The 14,352-nt window shown below is 39.5% G+C and overlaps 1 protein-coding gene across 4 annotated transcripts in view; it reads right to left on the minus strand.

The window, feature by feature from the left end:
- The window catches only part of KLC1 (kinesin light chain 1), a 38,651-nt gene extending 26,736 nt beyond the window's left edge, over window positions 1-11,915 (minus strand). For 3 of the 4 annotated variants that reach the window (XM_088539624.1, XM_088539625.1, XM_088539623.1), the window contains exon 1: window positions 11,782-11,915. The gene's annotated coding sequence lies outside the window, so the exon portion shown is untranslated. The remainder of the gene's footprint in view (window positions 1-11,781) is intronic. The other variant, XM_088539626.1, reaches the window with a different exon arrangement.
- Between the last annotated feature and the right edge of the window lie 2,437 nt (window positions 11,916-14,352).

The raw sequence follows: 14,352 nt of genomic DNA on the forward strand, positions 1-14,352 counted from the left end.
AGCAATAAACATTTCTACAAAAATGTCCTCAGATGTCCATTTAAGTGATCTTTTAAAGTATTTGCAGAAAATTTTGTTTACACTTTTGTAAAACTATGACTGGGAGAATAATTTACAAACTGGAAGACAACAGAGTAATTCATTATTCTACCAGATCTGATTATTTTTAGAATAAGATTAATACCTATAATATCTTTTAAGAATAGCATCACACCTTCATGCTATTTGAATGTTTATATATATTTCATAAAAAGGCATTCCAATTTATCAAAGAATATCACATTTGAATACATTATATTATGATTTGTTTTGAGTAGCCTGAAGCTGAAAATCTTACATAGGCGAAGATGAATCAAAAATATAAAGGTACGGAATGCAACCCTACAAAGAAAAGAGACAGGCCCTCTCCCTGTCGACCTTTTCTGTTTTTACCTTCTAGAGCAGTTAGATCTTTCTTCCTCTACTTATCCCTACAGAAGGAGGCTTTATAGTCAAAAAGGCTTTACAAAATCCCTGTTGCTCCTATCCTGACATCAGCATACTGTCCACTGCACTGCAAATTCCACCTGCTATAGAGAAGGAATTATAGATTTAAAGTCCAGTTCACTGCTGTGTTAACAATGGTCAGTCCGGGTTTTTTCCTTAGTTACATGAAAAAACTTGCTCCCTAAATATTGCATGCACCTGCTTTAGTTTGTATTAGCTGCAACTTAAAAGTCCTTAAATCCCTGCTCAAATCCAAACACTGTTCATTATCTCATGGGCTGCACAATCCTGAAAAATTACCAACTGCTTTAGCTGCTCTTCTTCATAAAGGAGAAGCCTGCCTTCTCAGACAAGCCTGAAAACTTCGCAAGCTTTGCAGGCTTAAAAAGAGAATTGCCAACCAAGGAAGGTCCACTGGGAGGGTTATTATGGCACTAAAGAAATGAAACCACTACTCAGGTCCCTCAGGCATCCGTGAGGGATGTCAGCACTAAATTAACCCACCTCTTCCTAACAAGGCAGCCCACAGTGACATATGCTAGTCAGAAATGGTGAGAATGAATCACCAAAGGATGTCTCTTGTATAATTAGAAAGGTATTTGTAAAGGGACTCAGATAAGAAGCATTCCAGTTTGAACATATTGCTGTTATGGTTTGCAGTCAGAAATATTCAAATTCCAAAGAAATTTATAAAATATTTAAAGTAAGAACTCTAGGATACCTGCTTTACTATGAGGCTATTTCTACTACCACACACCCCTACCACAATTCCACTACTGCAATACATAATAGATTTTTAATCGCAGTCTTTTAATTTACTTCACGGCTTTTATTTCTAATAGTTGCTAATATATTGGAATTTTATTCCAATATATTAATGTCTGACACTATTATAAGCAAGCTTGGAAGAGAGTGGCTATATAGCTGTTCAGTAGGTGTTCAAGGGTCAATTCTCTTTTTTTGGCATATCTAGCACTTAGCTGTACTGTCATGCTATCATGCTCTTTACCACATGATCTCTGGATTCACACGCACGTGCCTGTAGAACAGAAAATCTTGAAGTGCACCTGGAAGCAGGTACCAGTGGGGGTCAGCTAGAAGGTACTCTCACTGACTCTTCTATGAACAGAAAACTGCTGCATTTCTGTCCTGCTTCAAATTTCTGAATATGCAATCTTAGAAACTGTCTTAACAGTCTAGCACAAATATACACAAGCTACTTTAAAAATAACTCAGTTAAAGAGAACAAATAGCAGCACATATTAGAGGCCCTAAATATTCATCCAAAGTAGATAGATGATGGAGTTGCACATGACTGGCAATCAACTTTAAGCATTGAGAAGTCCTTTAGGAGACAAATTACTTGAGAAAGAACTAACCACTGGACTCACTGTTTCCTACCACTAAACATTTGAATCACAAAACCTTATTGTACTCCTGTTGACCTTCAACTCAAGAGTTAACCCTAAATACGTAACTCTGCCCTACGAGGTGGTTTAAAATAAGGATATACAAGACAAATAATACAAAAAAGATATCTGTCATTATTTAATGTCAATCGCATATGTCCTGAGAAAACACTGCATCACACATTCAAGGAACACCCAGGGGCTTTCATTAAGCTTATCCACTGTATTAAACTAATTTTAAGTGAAGAGGATACTGGTTTAGCTGAGGAACACTGTTAACATGCAATTTGCTTTGATATAAAAGTAAAAGTCGTATTTTTCAGGGAACTCTTCAGACTCTTAGGAAGATATTAAAAAAAACAATAGAAATAAAAGTAGATTAGTAAAATACATTTCCTAATTTGCAAATAGATGCAAAAATACCTATCAAAACCCAGACATTTCTCTTCAAGAAACCACAGCAAAGCCCGGAAAACAGAAAACTTAGAGTGGCATAAAAGTATCGTATAACTATATAAGCCGTCCTATCAAGTGAAAACTTATTCTAGCATAAATCCCTCTGTACTTAAAACAGATGTATTTTAACTACCATTTCAAGCACCCTAGGGTAGTTAATTCTATACCCTTTTAACTGCAAACAATTCTGATGACTTACCAACACACGACTTCCAAACACTCCTTGAGAGTCAATCATATTTGGTGATGCAGCTGTAATGCTGCATGGCCAAGACCACAGCCAAATCCCATTTGTCATTCTTGCTTACATACTGCTTCAGAAAAAGAGATTCTCAGATAAGGTAGCCTTTTCCCCTAAATATCAGTAATTCTGCCATCAGTTGTGTAAGAATTGTGTAAGAGGAAAGTCTTCCCTTTCTGAGGTATCTCACCCACTATGTTTTACCTTACTAGAGTACTAAAAATACTCTGAACAGACTCATAGACCACTGAACAGTGTCTATCCTAAGAACACTGAGAGCCTTTAAGATGTGGCATCTGTTTGGATACTACCATCAGTCCACATGCAGCACATGCAGGCAAGGTGGCAGGGAGTGGAAGAGAGACAGGAAGAAAAATATTCTCTCTATACATATCCAAGTCCTTCTACTCATCTCAGGTTTCAAATTACGCTGGATGAGAATAAGACCTTTCTATTCATTTGTAATCATATCAGAGATTAGCAGAGCTAGAGCAGGTGGCAGGGCAGACAAGTGCACATTCTAATGTGGTAGAGGAGACCAAACTGGGGTCTAGAGGACCTACACCAAAAGGAGTTCCTACAGGAAGGGTCCCTATGGCTACTGTGTTACAAGCTGGTGGTACACACCTTTCTCATCCTAAATTTAAAACAATATACTTATTTCATATCCACAGGCCTGCAGTAGCATCAACACACGTTTCTTTTCTGAAATAATAAAACAATACACAGATCTCTTCCATTGCTTGGTAGTCCTGGGCAATGAGCTCTAGTGCCTATTTCTTAGTTAAGTCCATGCAGTTTCCAAGAACAGGTGTAGGTGCTCATGATAGCAAATCTCAGTCTCCTGCCCTTGTCAACAGCGAATACTACGTGTCACCCTTCTCCAAAACCAGGATCAGTGGTGGCCACTGATAGGACTAGAGGAAATGGCCGGAAACTGAAACATCAAAAATTCCATAGGAACTTAAGGAAAAATTTCTTAACAGTGAGGGTGACAGAGCACTGGAACAGGCTGCCCAGAGAGGTTGTGGAGTCTCCTTCTCTGGAGATCTTCAAAATCCGCTTGGATGCAGTCCTGTGCCACGTGCTCTAGGTGTCCCTGCGTATGCAGGGGGGTTGGACTAGATGATCTCTAGAGGTCCCTTCCAACCCTAAGCATTCTATGATTCTATGATTCTATGATTTCTTGGGAGCACTAAAAAGAGCAGTCACAAGCAGCCCTTCAGGAAGCAGAACATTTTGCCTGTTTACTAAAAAAACTGGCACAACACGGGATTTGTCTTGTGCTTATAACTACAAAACACACCTGACTGCGACAACTGTAAGTTAAAAACACATTTTAACAGCATGATCATGATGGTTCAGAATAATTACACAAAAGCAGAATAAATTATTCTAAATGCATTGGACAGCAGTTGATTTAAAAAAAATCATATTTAGTTACACTAAAGTTACACTAAGTCACACAGTCATTAAAAATTAAAATGTCGAATTAATTGAGAAAAAAAACACAGATGATTATTCTAAGAAAAAAGTATTGTTTTAGTATTTTGTAGTTATAAAGACATGGTCCATATATTACCTATTTTAGGTGGATTGAAAGGACTATATTTTTAAATAAATACAGTCAAAACAGTTTGAGCTACAAATCCATCTTCATTATCTAATCCTGCACTTTTTACTCTCACGGCTCTATGAATCTACGTTTTTAAACGGAAATGTCACTTGGCTCTTCATGCACTTATCAACCTGTGCACCCATGCTTTCAGTGAATCTTTAGTCTTGTCTGATAAGACCTTTTTCTCACAGAAGAAATACAGCTGGTGAAAAAGTCTCTTCCAGATTGGAATAGAAAGGCAGAGCTATAACCAAATACTTTTAAATACATATTACCTTGCCATTTTAAGTAGCTAAGAGTTAAGACAAAACATCTACTTTTTTAACTTGACTTTAGTCTTTTACATTTTATTGTTATCTTTGGGACATGAATTCCTTTATCAATAATTCAAAGTATCTGTGTCAACAGTTCAGCTTAATTCTAAACAGCGCTTATGTCAAAGCACAGGAGTGTTCCCCACACTTCCATATAACATTAAAGAATATATCAGTTTCCACTTCCTAATATCAGAGCTATACATCATAACGAAATCAACTTTTTCATGGCATATCCCAAACCTTTAAAAAAAGGCATGGAAGGAGATTGCAGAGGGACATATCTTACTTCCTACCATTGTCAGCAAAGCTTCCTGCATAGGCTCAATTTACATTGAGTACAGGTTATATTACTCTTACATGCTTCAGAGCGTTTGTATCAAAGTAAGAAAAACAGCAATTCCTTCTTCATACATAAAAGGAACATTCATTAACATGGCTTTGGGAGAGACCAGCTTTTAAATGAAAAAAAAAAAAAAAAAAAAAAAAAAAAAAAAAAAAACACCTTAAATCTGGTTTTGAAGCCACTTAATAGTTTACCTTAGTAAATAATAGTTACCTTAGCAAGATAAACTAGAGGTACACTTAGTAAAATACACCTCTGCCTTCAAGCCTTAGGGAAGAGAGACTTTCCTTTTCCTGTTCTTTTATTAATAGACAAAAATAGTAACCAAATTCTTCCAAGATGACTACAGAAAAGAAGCTGCACAACTAATAGTTCTGATGCATTCATTAATACTGAGCATTATTTCTATCCCATTAAATATTGCACCAAAACTAGTACTTTCAATGGCAATCTCCACTACCAAACAAAATACCTTTTCTACCCTGCAGATTTCATCTCACACGAAGTGTAGCAAATGATGCAACCATCTAAAATAGCCTTACATCATTCACTGTGTATGTGATATATCACAATAGAGGCTCACTTTGTTACAAGGTTGGCAATCAATTCCTTGTTACCCACTCCATAACGTGCAACACTTACTTATAAACTCTTGAAGCCTAAACCCATATCATTCGGATAAACTTAAATTTTAAAGCATCCCTTTACTACTTCATCTGAGGGCAAAATAAACAGTTATTCCCTAAAACATTTTTGCCATGATAAGCAACATTATCATGCACATTCTAATATTACTGCATGTGTAAGTGGACTTCTCCCCATCCTCCTCAAATCAGTCTGCACATTTCCAGGCCATTTGCTGGCACAACAACTGGGTAAGGATCAAGAAACTGAGTCAAGAAACTGAGTCTAACACAAGGTACAACCAGACGTTGTAATTCAAACCCCACTGACTGTTGTTTTTAAACATATGCTGGGCATCTTTGCTCTCTGCCTGCTCTGTGCACGGATTCCTTCAGGTGGGAAAAAAAAAAAGTTACTTTTATTCTAATAGCAGTACTTTAAGTTAAAATTTCATGTTCCATGTGGATTTTACAGAATGTATAAAAGTATTGTTACAGAAATTATACTAACTGAACAAGACTTAAAAGCAGAGTAATTTAATCCGATCATGAATCAGCCTTTACTGCTTTTCTGAATAAGAGGAAGGAAATGTGATTAAGTAAGAGCAAATTACTGGGACATTTAGTCAAAGTCACCCTGTGATGCCTCTTGCCCTTTATAAAGACAAGAGACAGATAAATCTTTGAAAAATGAGGACACAAGGCTTAAACATGCAGCAGTACCCTAACAAAAACCTTATCTGTCTTCTTTGCATGATTTCTTAAGTCACCAGAAACACCTGGTAAGCAACAGTATCCTGTGCTCCAGAAAGCTCTGAAAACAGACCATTACAGAACAATTTCCTCACATCCTCTTCGTTAAACATAATTTTGCCTTAACAAAGCAACTGGACTTGCACACCAAGCCCACCCAATACACCCCACTCCTCAAAATCACCACATCTTTCTGATGATTCATTCAGTTGCTCCTCCAGCAAGACCTTCAGGTTGCTCTCAGTATGCTAGCGTACTATGACTCCTGTAGCCTTCCATGTTTCACAGCAGCTAGGTCCATTATGGTGAATTTAATTGGGGTGCATCCAGAAGAACGCTAAATACAAATGATAAAGCATTCCTGGATCTTCCATGCAGAGGAATTCCATGCCAGAAACGGACATCATGATTTCAGTGGACTTCATGATTTTTACCAATTCTTTTTCCCTCAAAAGGACAACGTCCCTGGAGCTGAGCATATGGCAAAATCCACACATGTTGAAGAAAGAGGGATGAGAGAGTAACTACAGTCTGTCTGAAATGAAAGCTACTCAAGTTGGAAAAGGAAGACACAACTGTGACTTTTATACATCATTCAGTTTTACATTGTTTGATAAAGACACATTCATAAACATCCCCTCAATCTTAAGTACAATATCCTATTCAAGGAGAGACAAACAAAACAGAAAAAAATATAATCACCCTCAACAGAGACCCCATCTTTCTTCCTGCCCTGCTTGTCCATAAACCAAACCAAATGCTTTGCAAATCACTCAAGCTACTGCCAGCTGCAAGGGAGCAAACTTGCAAGTTATACTGCTAAGATGCTTTTGCTGAAATACCTTGGATGTTTCAAATCACCACCCTCTACACTGCGGAGTGGTGCACACACAAATAACGTCACGCTGAAAGTCATCTTAATATTCTGTTAACAACTTGTACTGTTTCCAGTCGAAGAACATTAATAGGCTCCTACAAAATACTAGTAATAATATTCTGTTAAAGAGATGGTGAACTACTACTTACATCTTGTATTGCTAACATGAAATCAGTGTTTATAATGCAAAAACACAAAGGATTAAGATATGCAAACAGTATAATCACTCCCCAAGAGATTAAGTATCATTCTTTGGATAAAGATTTGGATAAAGATGACTGATTTTGGATATAACTATAAAAGTTTTCTGAAATATATGTAAAACACAATATGAAAAAAGCAGATACAAACTATTAGCAAAAAAAAATTAACTTCTCAACTTTCTAAATGTTAGTGCAGCATTACCTTTTAGAGTGTTCTTTTCTGGGGTGCACACAAATACAAGGTTAAAAGCACATAGAAAATATGGTACACTTTGCCACCACCCCAGCCTGACCAATCTCTACAGAAACTGGTATTACTGATTAGTTACATCCTTTGCTAAATTGACTTTATAATTTTACTAAATCTGTTGTGTAATCCCAGGAGCAATATCTCAATATAATAAGTGGGCGTTATAGCAGATATTTACAAAGGAACCAAACTACGAAATGGCTCAGTGGACAAAGAGAGAAAGCTTATTTGGAACAGAAGATCACACGATCAAATGCTATCAATGGCCAATACACATTATTAGGTCTTCCTACCTTCAAGCAAGAAAGAAGATCAATAAAAATGGGGAAAAAAAATCACTTCCACTTGCATGTAAAAACACAGCTTCCAGGGTAAAGATTGTTTCATACTGCAGTGATAGATTTAAATAGCAGAGTCCACGGAAGACAAGCTGGATTCAAAGAGACAACATAATGACTAAGTCAACACACAGATACTATTACTTGCATCTGTTTTCTTAGCTGACTGAATCCAGAAAAACCTGTATCAAGTATCCGAAATTAAATTTTTTATATTATATGAGGCAAATTAAAATACTTAGTATGAACAGTGCTTTAGCATTTGCCTTCTGAAAAGCAGCTTTTTGTTCACAGTCCCAGATAGACTGTGGCTCCTGAAAGCACACACTCTTCGTCCTCACGCTTGCCTATCTGCTATAGACTGTCATTACTAATTTTATCAACTGTCTAGCACATGCACACACACAAAATACAAAACAAGTACAACGTCATCATAGTTTGCAAAGCACCTCACACAAGACCTTGCGGCAAAAATTCCTCTACCACCAACAAGATCCATAATTCTGCCTTTATCCTCTAACAAAGTGCCCTACTCAAATCCCATGAGTGATGACAGCAAAAGCATCTCAGCGAATGCAAGCTATCGCAAGTGCACCTTCTTCTGGTCAGGCATTTATTGATTCTGCTTGCTGATTAAGCTTTTCAAAGAAACTGCACTTATTTTTATAGCTTGCTATCAGAAAGGAATAACATTTCACCCAATAAATTAATGGGAAAACCTCTGTATATCAAAAATACCTGAAGCTGTATGAGATTCAGGATATAACTGCTACCAGGTTCAATACTGAAAACAAACACACACAAAAAAAAACTTCTGAAAATAAAAAAAAAAAAACTGTCTTTGACTGGTACTTGGTACGAATAAAGTCATCTATTGGGCATTTTATGCTCAAAGCCCTTTTATGGAACAAAATAAGAGTTAATATAGTGAAATAGAAACATTTTTTTTTGAAATCTGATCAAAATAAGTACAATGCTCTCATTAAACAGTGAAAAATGTTTCTTTGGGGTTGTACTAAGTGACAAAGGCACTGACAATGGAATTGATCACATCCCATTTTTTAAGACATGTCATACTTAACATTACCTTGAGGTAGACAGACTAAAAAACCTGTTTATATAAATCGTTTTAGCATGCTTGTTTCATCACTGTCTGTCACCATGACTTTTTAAAATAAAGTGCAGAATATGCTCATTGATTAATTTGGCTTAACTTGCTTGTTTCTACTCCTCTTAAACATTGTTTTTATAAATATTTGTACAATTAAGTGTTAAAATAATCACAAGCTATGCATCTGAAGATATGCTGTTAATTTCAGAATAAACTCAACTGCATTTATTGGCCACAGAAGCCAAGCAGAAGAAGAGATGGAAGGAGAACTGCAGAAATCCACGTCTCAAGAGAAACAAGAGCTGCATTAAATGGACTTGGAACTGAATATGAAGATACAGTATTTCCCCCAACTCACAACTAAATAACATACATATATGTGTATAGATGTATATCAATACACATACGACTATATATAGAGAGAAGTATATAGAGAGATGGATATAAGGTTTAAAAATAGCACACTAGTGAGGGTTTTTATGCTATCATCACAAAAAGTTCCTCATAAACAGAGTAAGCAGCAACTGGCCTTAAACCACATACAGGTCTATACAGCATTATTTTTGATTTTTGTTTGTCAGAAAGCATTCAATAGATCCTATTCTGGTCTCCAGCAAAATTAATTTACAATTTAGTACACAATTCTTTCATCAAACAAAGACTTATATTTTAAGAAAAACATTTTCTATTAATAGGCCACTTTTAGCATCTCACAGTAATTTAATAAACAGTAAATGAGATCATATCAACACAGTTTTGGAGACAGGCATAACCCTTTTATTCCCTTTTTTAATTACATATGATAGCTTTTTTTTAAATGAGAAAAAAATGAATGGAATTTAAACCCAATTTTTGTTAGAATTCTCATTAACGGATGTTTATTCCCATCATCATCACCCTTTGGCAACAGAAAGGCTGCCACTACTTTAACTGCAACATGATGCAGAAGTGATACTGCATTCTTGTATGACTCTGAGGAACTGACAATTTCTATTCTCTGCATTTCCCCACATGGCTCTGCGTAACATAAAAAGCATATCTAAACAGAGATTTCCACATTTTTAAGGGAAATAGCTTTTTTTTTTTTTTTTTTAAGGGAAATAGCTTGAACAAACTATGTGTTCACAAAAAGAAAAAAAAAATGTCCATTGGCTTACAAATACAAGGCTTTGTGCTCAGAATCATCAAATGGATCAATTTTCTTGTTGCTGCCAGTAAATGCTGAATGTGTTACTTCCAATTATAGCTATAATCCTAGGGTTATATTATTCTCTATCACGTTTCACTGAAGCTTAGGATTCAAAATCAATTAAAATAAAGCCATTTTCCAAAAGGGTTCAAAAATCAATGCTGAATTAAAAAAAAAACAAGAAAAAGATTTTTTTTAAATTAAAATGCTTAACTGTCAAAATCTTGAGGTTCCTTTTTAACTTTCCAATGCACACCCTTTGGGCATAAGTTCCTATTTTAGTGAAGTGCAAATACAAAAGGGGAAGAGAAAGAGACAATTACTTCCCAGAGTAATTGTTACTGCACCTTCTGCCAACAGCAAGAATTCTACAATTATATTTTAGAAGTTGTCACTTAATACTGTTTTATGTTCAACTGTGAAAGTATTTTATATCACAAGTAACATTTTCTCACCTCTTTGTAGTTCAAGGCAAATCAAAACACAATATTTCACTTTTTTCTAGTTGGTTTTACTTTCCAATTCCGTATTCCGGTTCCAAATTCAGATTAATATTGTTGTTACATTTAAGTTATAAACACTACAGGAAATGATTAATGGGGAAAAAAAGCACCATAATTGATTTAATAGCCTTCAAAAAGGTAGTTAGTAGTATTAATCTAGGCGATGCTGCTTTGATCATTAAAATGTGCTCCAATGCGCTTAGAACAAAGCATTTGTTAAAGAATCAAAAAGTCCTTTTTTGTGACTCTACACAACTGCTAGACAGACCTACAGATCAGACATTTTGCTACCTAACAACATTAAAAAACACAAAGCCAAAAAGAGAAAATATTTGGGAGGTCTTTCTAATTAACGCCTGCCTGAACGAAGATGTCAATAAGGTCAGTTACGCATTAAGGTTATTGCGCAGGAATTAAATGTTCGTAATCTACGTTTTTCTTCGTTATTTTGCAACTGCAGATACCTCCTGCGCCAAGACCCAAGTCCGAGAACCGCCTCAGACTGTAGCACGGGTTGGTGCCCTGCAATATATAAATCCGGTATCACCGCAAAACCCGAGCTGTCTTCTCCAACTCCCCATCTCAGACTGGGCTCGAATGGGCAAAATAAAGTGTAAAAACGTGGCCCTGGCAGAGCCGGGCGAGGACCCCCCCGCCCCCGCCTCCCGCCCCGGGGTCCCCTCCCTGGGCGGCGCCCGGCCGGGCTGCGGCGCGGACGGTCGCCAGCCAGGGGACAAAGCGAAGCCACCGCCATCCCCGCCGGGGGGGTGGTGTCCCCCTCCTCCCCCCAGGGTGATCACAACTCACACCGTTTTAGGCCAAACACGGAAAAACATCCTCAACCCTCCAAGAAAAAAATAAAATAAAAACCCAACGCACACGACGGGGCCCGGCTGTCAGCGGGAGCCGCAGGGCAGCAGCTGCCGGCCCGGCCCAGCCTTTTGTTGTTCGCGTAAGGGCGGGCAGGAAGGCCGCAGGGAAAAAGGCAAAAAGAAGCTCCCAAGGCCCCGCTCCCACCCCCCGCGCCGCTGTCAGCGGCCGGGCGCGGCGGCGCCCGCACTCACCGCTCGGTGCTGCGGCTCGGCGATGTGCGCAGCGCTCGCGCAGGCGGCGCCGGCCGCGCAGCCCGCGGGGGCGGAGAGGAGGCGGCCGCAGAGGGATGTCAGCGAGGGGCGGGCGGAAGGAAAAGGGATTTTCTTCCCCCCTTTTTTTATTTTTCCTTTCTTTTGGAATCGGAGGAAAAGCAAGGCGGAGAGGAAGCCGCTGGGTACCGCGACCCTTCCGGATGCGCTCGCGGGCCCGCCCCGGCGGCCGCGGAGCTCGGCGCCGGGCCCAGCCCCGAGGCGCGGGCGCTGACAGCTGCAGGCAGCCCCCGCCGCCGCCCCGTGCCCGCCCCGCCGCAGCCCGCGCCCCGCCCCGCCCCGCCCCGGCGCAACATGGCGGCGCCGCCGCGCCTTCTCCCACAACGCCCCGCGCGCCCTTCTTTCTCGAAGCCCCCCCCCCAACCGCCGTCTATGACGTCATGCGTTCTCCCCGCTGAGGAGGGTAACGGCCGCGCGCGGGCAGAGCGCGCGCCCAACGGCCGGTCACGCGCGCCCAACGGCCGCTGAGGGAAGGAGCTCACGGGCTCAGGTGCGAGGCCGCTCACTGCCGCTTCTGCGCTTGTGCCCGGCGCTTAAGCCGGGCTCGGGCACCTTGTGGGTGTGAAGGGTGCAGCTGGGCTGAGCACAGCACTTGAGTAGCGCTCCCACCCCACGGGCTCGGTGCTGCCTACCACGGTGGGTGTTTGCCGTGGTTATGGTCACACAGCTTCTGGAAGGAGGTTTAGGAACCTGCAAAGAAGTTATAGTAGGAAATACAAAGTTCCTGTTCCCTTCTCAAGCACTTCAGGAGCTCACATACGTTATAGGATCTGCATCACACCAGCACCTCACGGTCACTGCACAGGTCACACCATGGACAGCAGAGGCTGAAGGACAAGTGCTGTGAAAGCTGTGTTCCTTTCCAGGACTCATGTGCTGTTAGTGCACTTCCACACCATCTTAAGTGCATGTTGAACATAGTGGGAGATCTCTAGTTATATGGGTTTATTCATAAAACAAAAAAGTTTCACCGTAACGCTCAGTTTCACCACAACTATTTCCTTACAACTTCCTGTTTCTCTAAAGCAGAAAGGCTGGTCAGGGGGCTTTCCTCATACTGCTTTAGTTCTGCTGGGTAGAAGCTGATCCCAGAAATGAAGGAAAATTTAAGAAAATAGGTTTGGGGATGAAAGATACTAAAGGTACTGTCAAATACAACATAAGAGTAAAATGTGCATTAGGAATCATCAGAACAGTGACAACTTTATGAAGGAGTAAAGTCTAGACAGGGTATTATGGTGCTTTATTGTCTGAGCATCAATATGCAACTCCTACAGGAGGTACAGGTATGAAGCATAAACATGGGACCATGTGGAGGTATATTGTTAAATCAAAACATGTCATCTAAGCGGTACACTAAAATATACATGGAAAGCTCAGCTTACATGTACTTGCCTGCGCACATAATACCGAACAAACCTACAAAGTGGCAGAGCAAGAACGAGAAGAAGCAGGAAGACATAAAAAGGAATCAAAGCTCATGCTGTAGTGAAAGAGGTGGAACAGGAAGAGAAAGTCATAGATGCCTAAGAGGAGCATCTCCTAAAGTCAGGACAAAGTGGACTGTCTACAGACTGCAAGCACAGAGTTACTGTGGGATCCGCAAAGCTGAGGGAACTGAAGGATACTTCAGAACACTGCTGATTCATATCTTAGAGATGTGGCTTTCTAGCAAAAACAGTTGTAATACTAGTACTTCAGAGTGGCAGGTTTTGTGTTTCCCATCTCCATTTAAAACAACATTCCTCTGACAATTTTATATTAATGGTTTGGCATTATAGGGTACTTTTGACAGGAAAGTCAGGGAACAGGTCAGGCTAACCATGTGTAATAGTATGTGATTGTACGGTAATGTGAAAGGGGAAAAAGGAAAGAATTTAAAGGCATTCCTTTATACAAACTACATTTTAAAAATAAGAGTTATGCCTTTGGGTCCACAAGTTCAGCATTTCCATGAATATGCAAGAGATTTAATTAAAAATAGAACATGTCCTATTTACATAATTATGCAAGGGAACTGATTCAAAGGAACCACTCCTGTCTTTTAAATAAACAATATTCATTGCTTTCTTCCTATCACACATTTGCTTTAAAATATTTCCTGTAATTAGTTGCTTACCCCAGGGAGCTCCAAGCATCTCTGTACAAAGCAGCTACTCCAGTTATGACCCCGATTCATAATTTGCTGGCTGATGACGAACGCTTGTGATTTCTTGCATAAGCAGCATGCACTATAAGCTCCCTGGTGCAGGAAGGTTGATTTGTTCAATGAACCAAAGTGTAGTTTTACTCCCTTCTGTTTATGGCTTGTAGTAGAAGAGTGGAAGCAAGAGATACGCGGTGAGCACATTTCTTCTCAAGCTTCTGCTCGATTGCAAATACCATAGGAGTTTCTCCTCAATTGGATCTTGTTTTTCCTGTCCCATCTACATAGGAATTATACAAGTTCCTCCAGCAGCAAAACTGTATTATTGCCCACATTTCCATCTTCTC

Source organism: Tinamus guttatus, unplaced genomic scaffold, assembly GCF_059628265.1.
Source record: "Tinamus guttatus ecotype Peru unplaced genomic scaffold, ASM5962826v1 Tinamus_guttatus_pri_ptg000048l, whole genome shotgun sequence".
NCBI lineage: Eukaryota > Metazoa > Chordata > Aves > Tinamiformes > Tinamidae > Tinamus > Tinamus guttatus.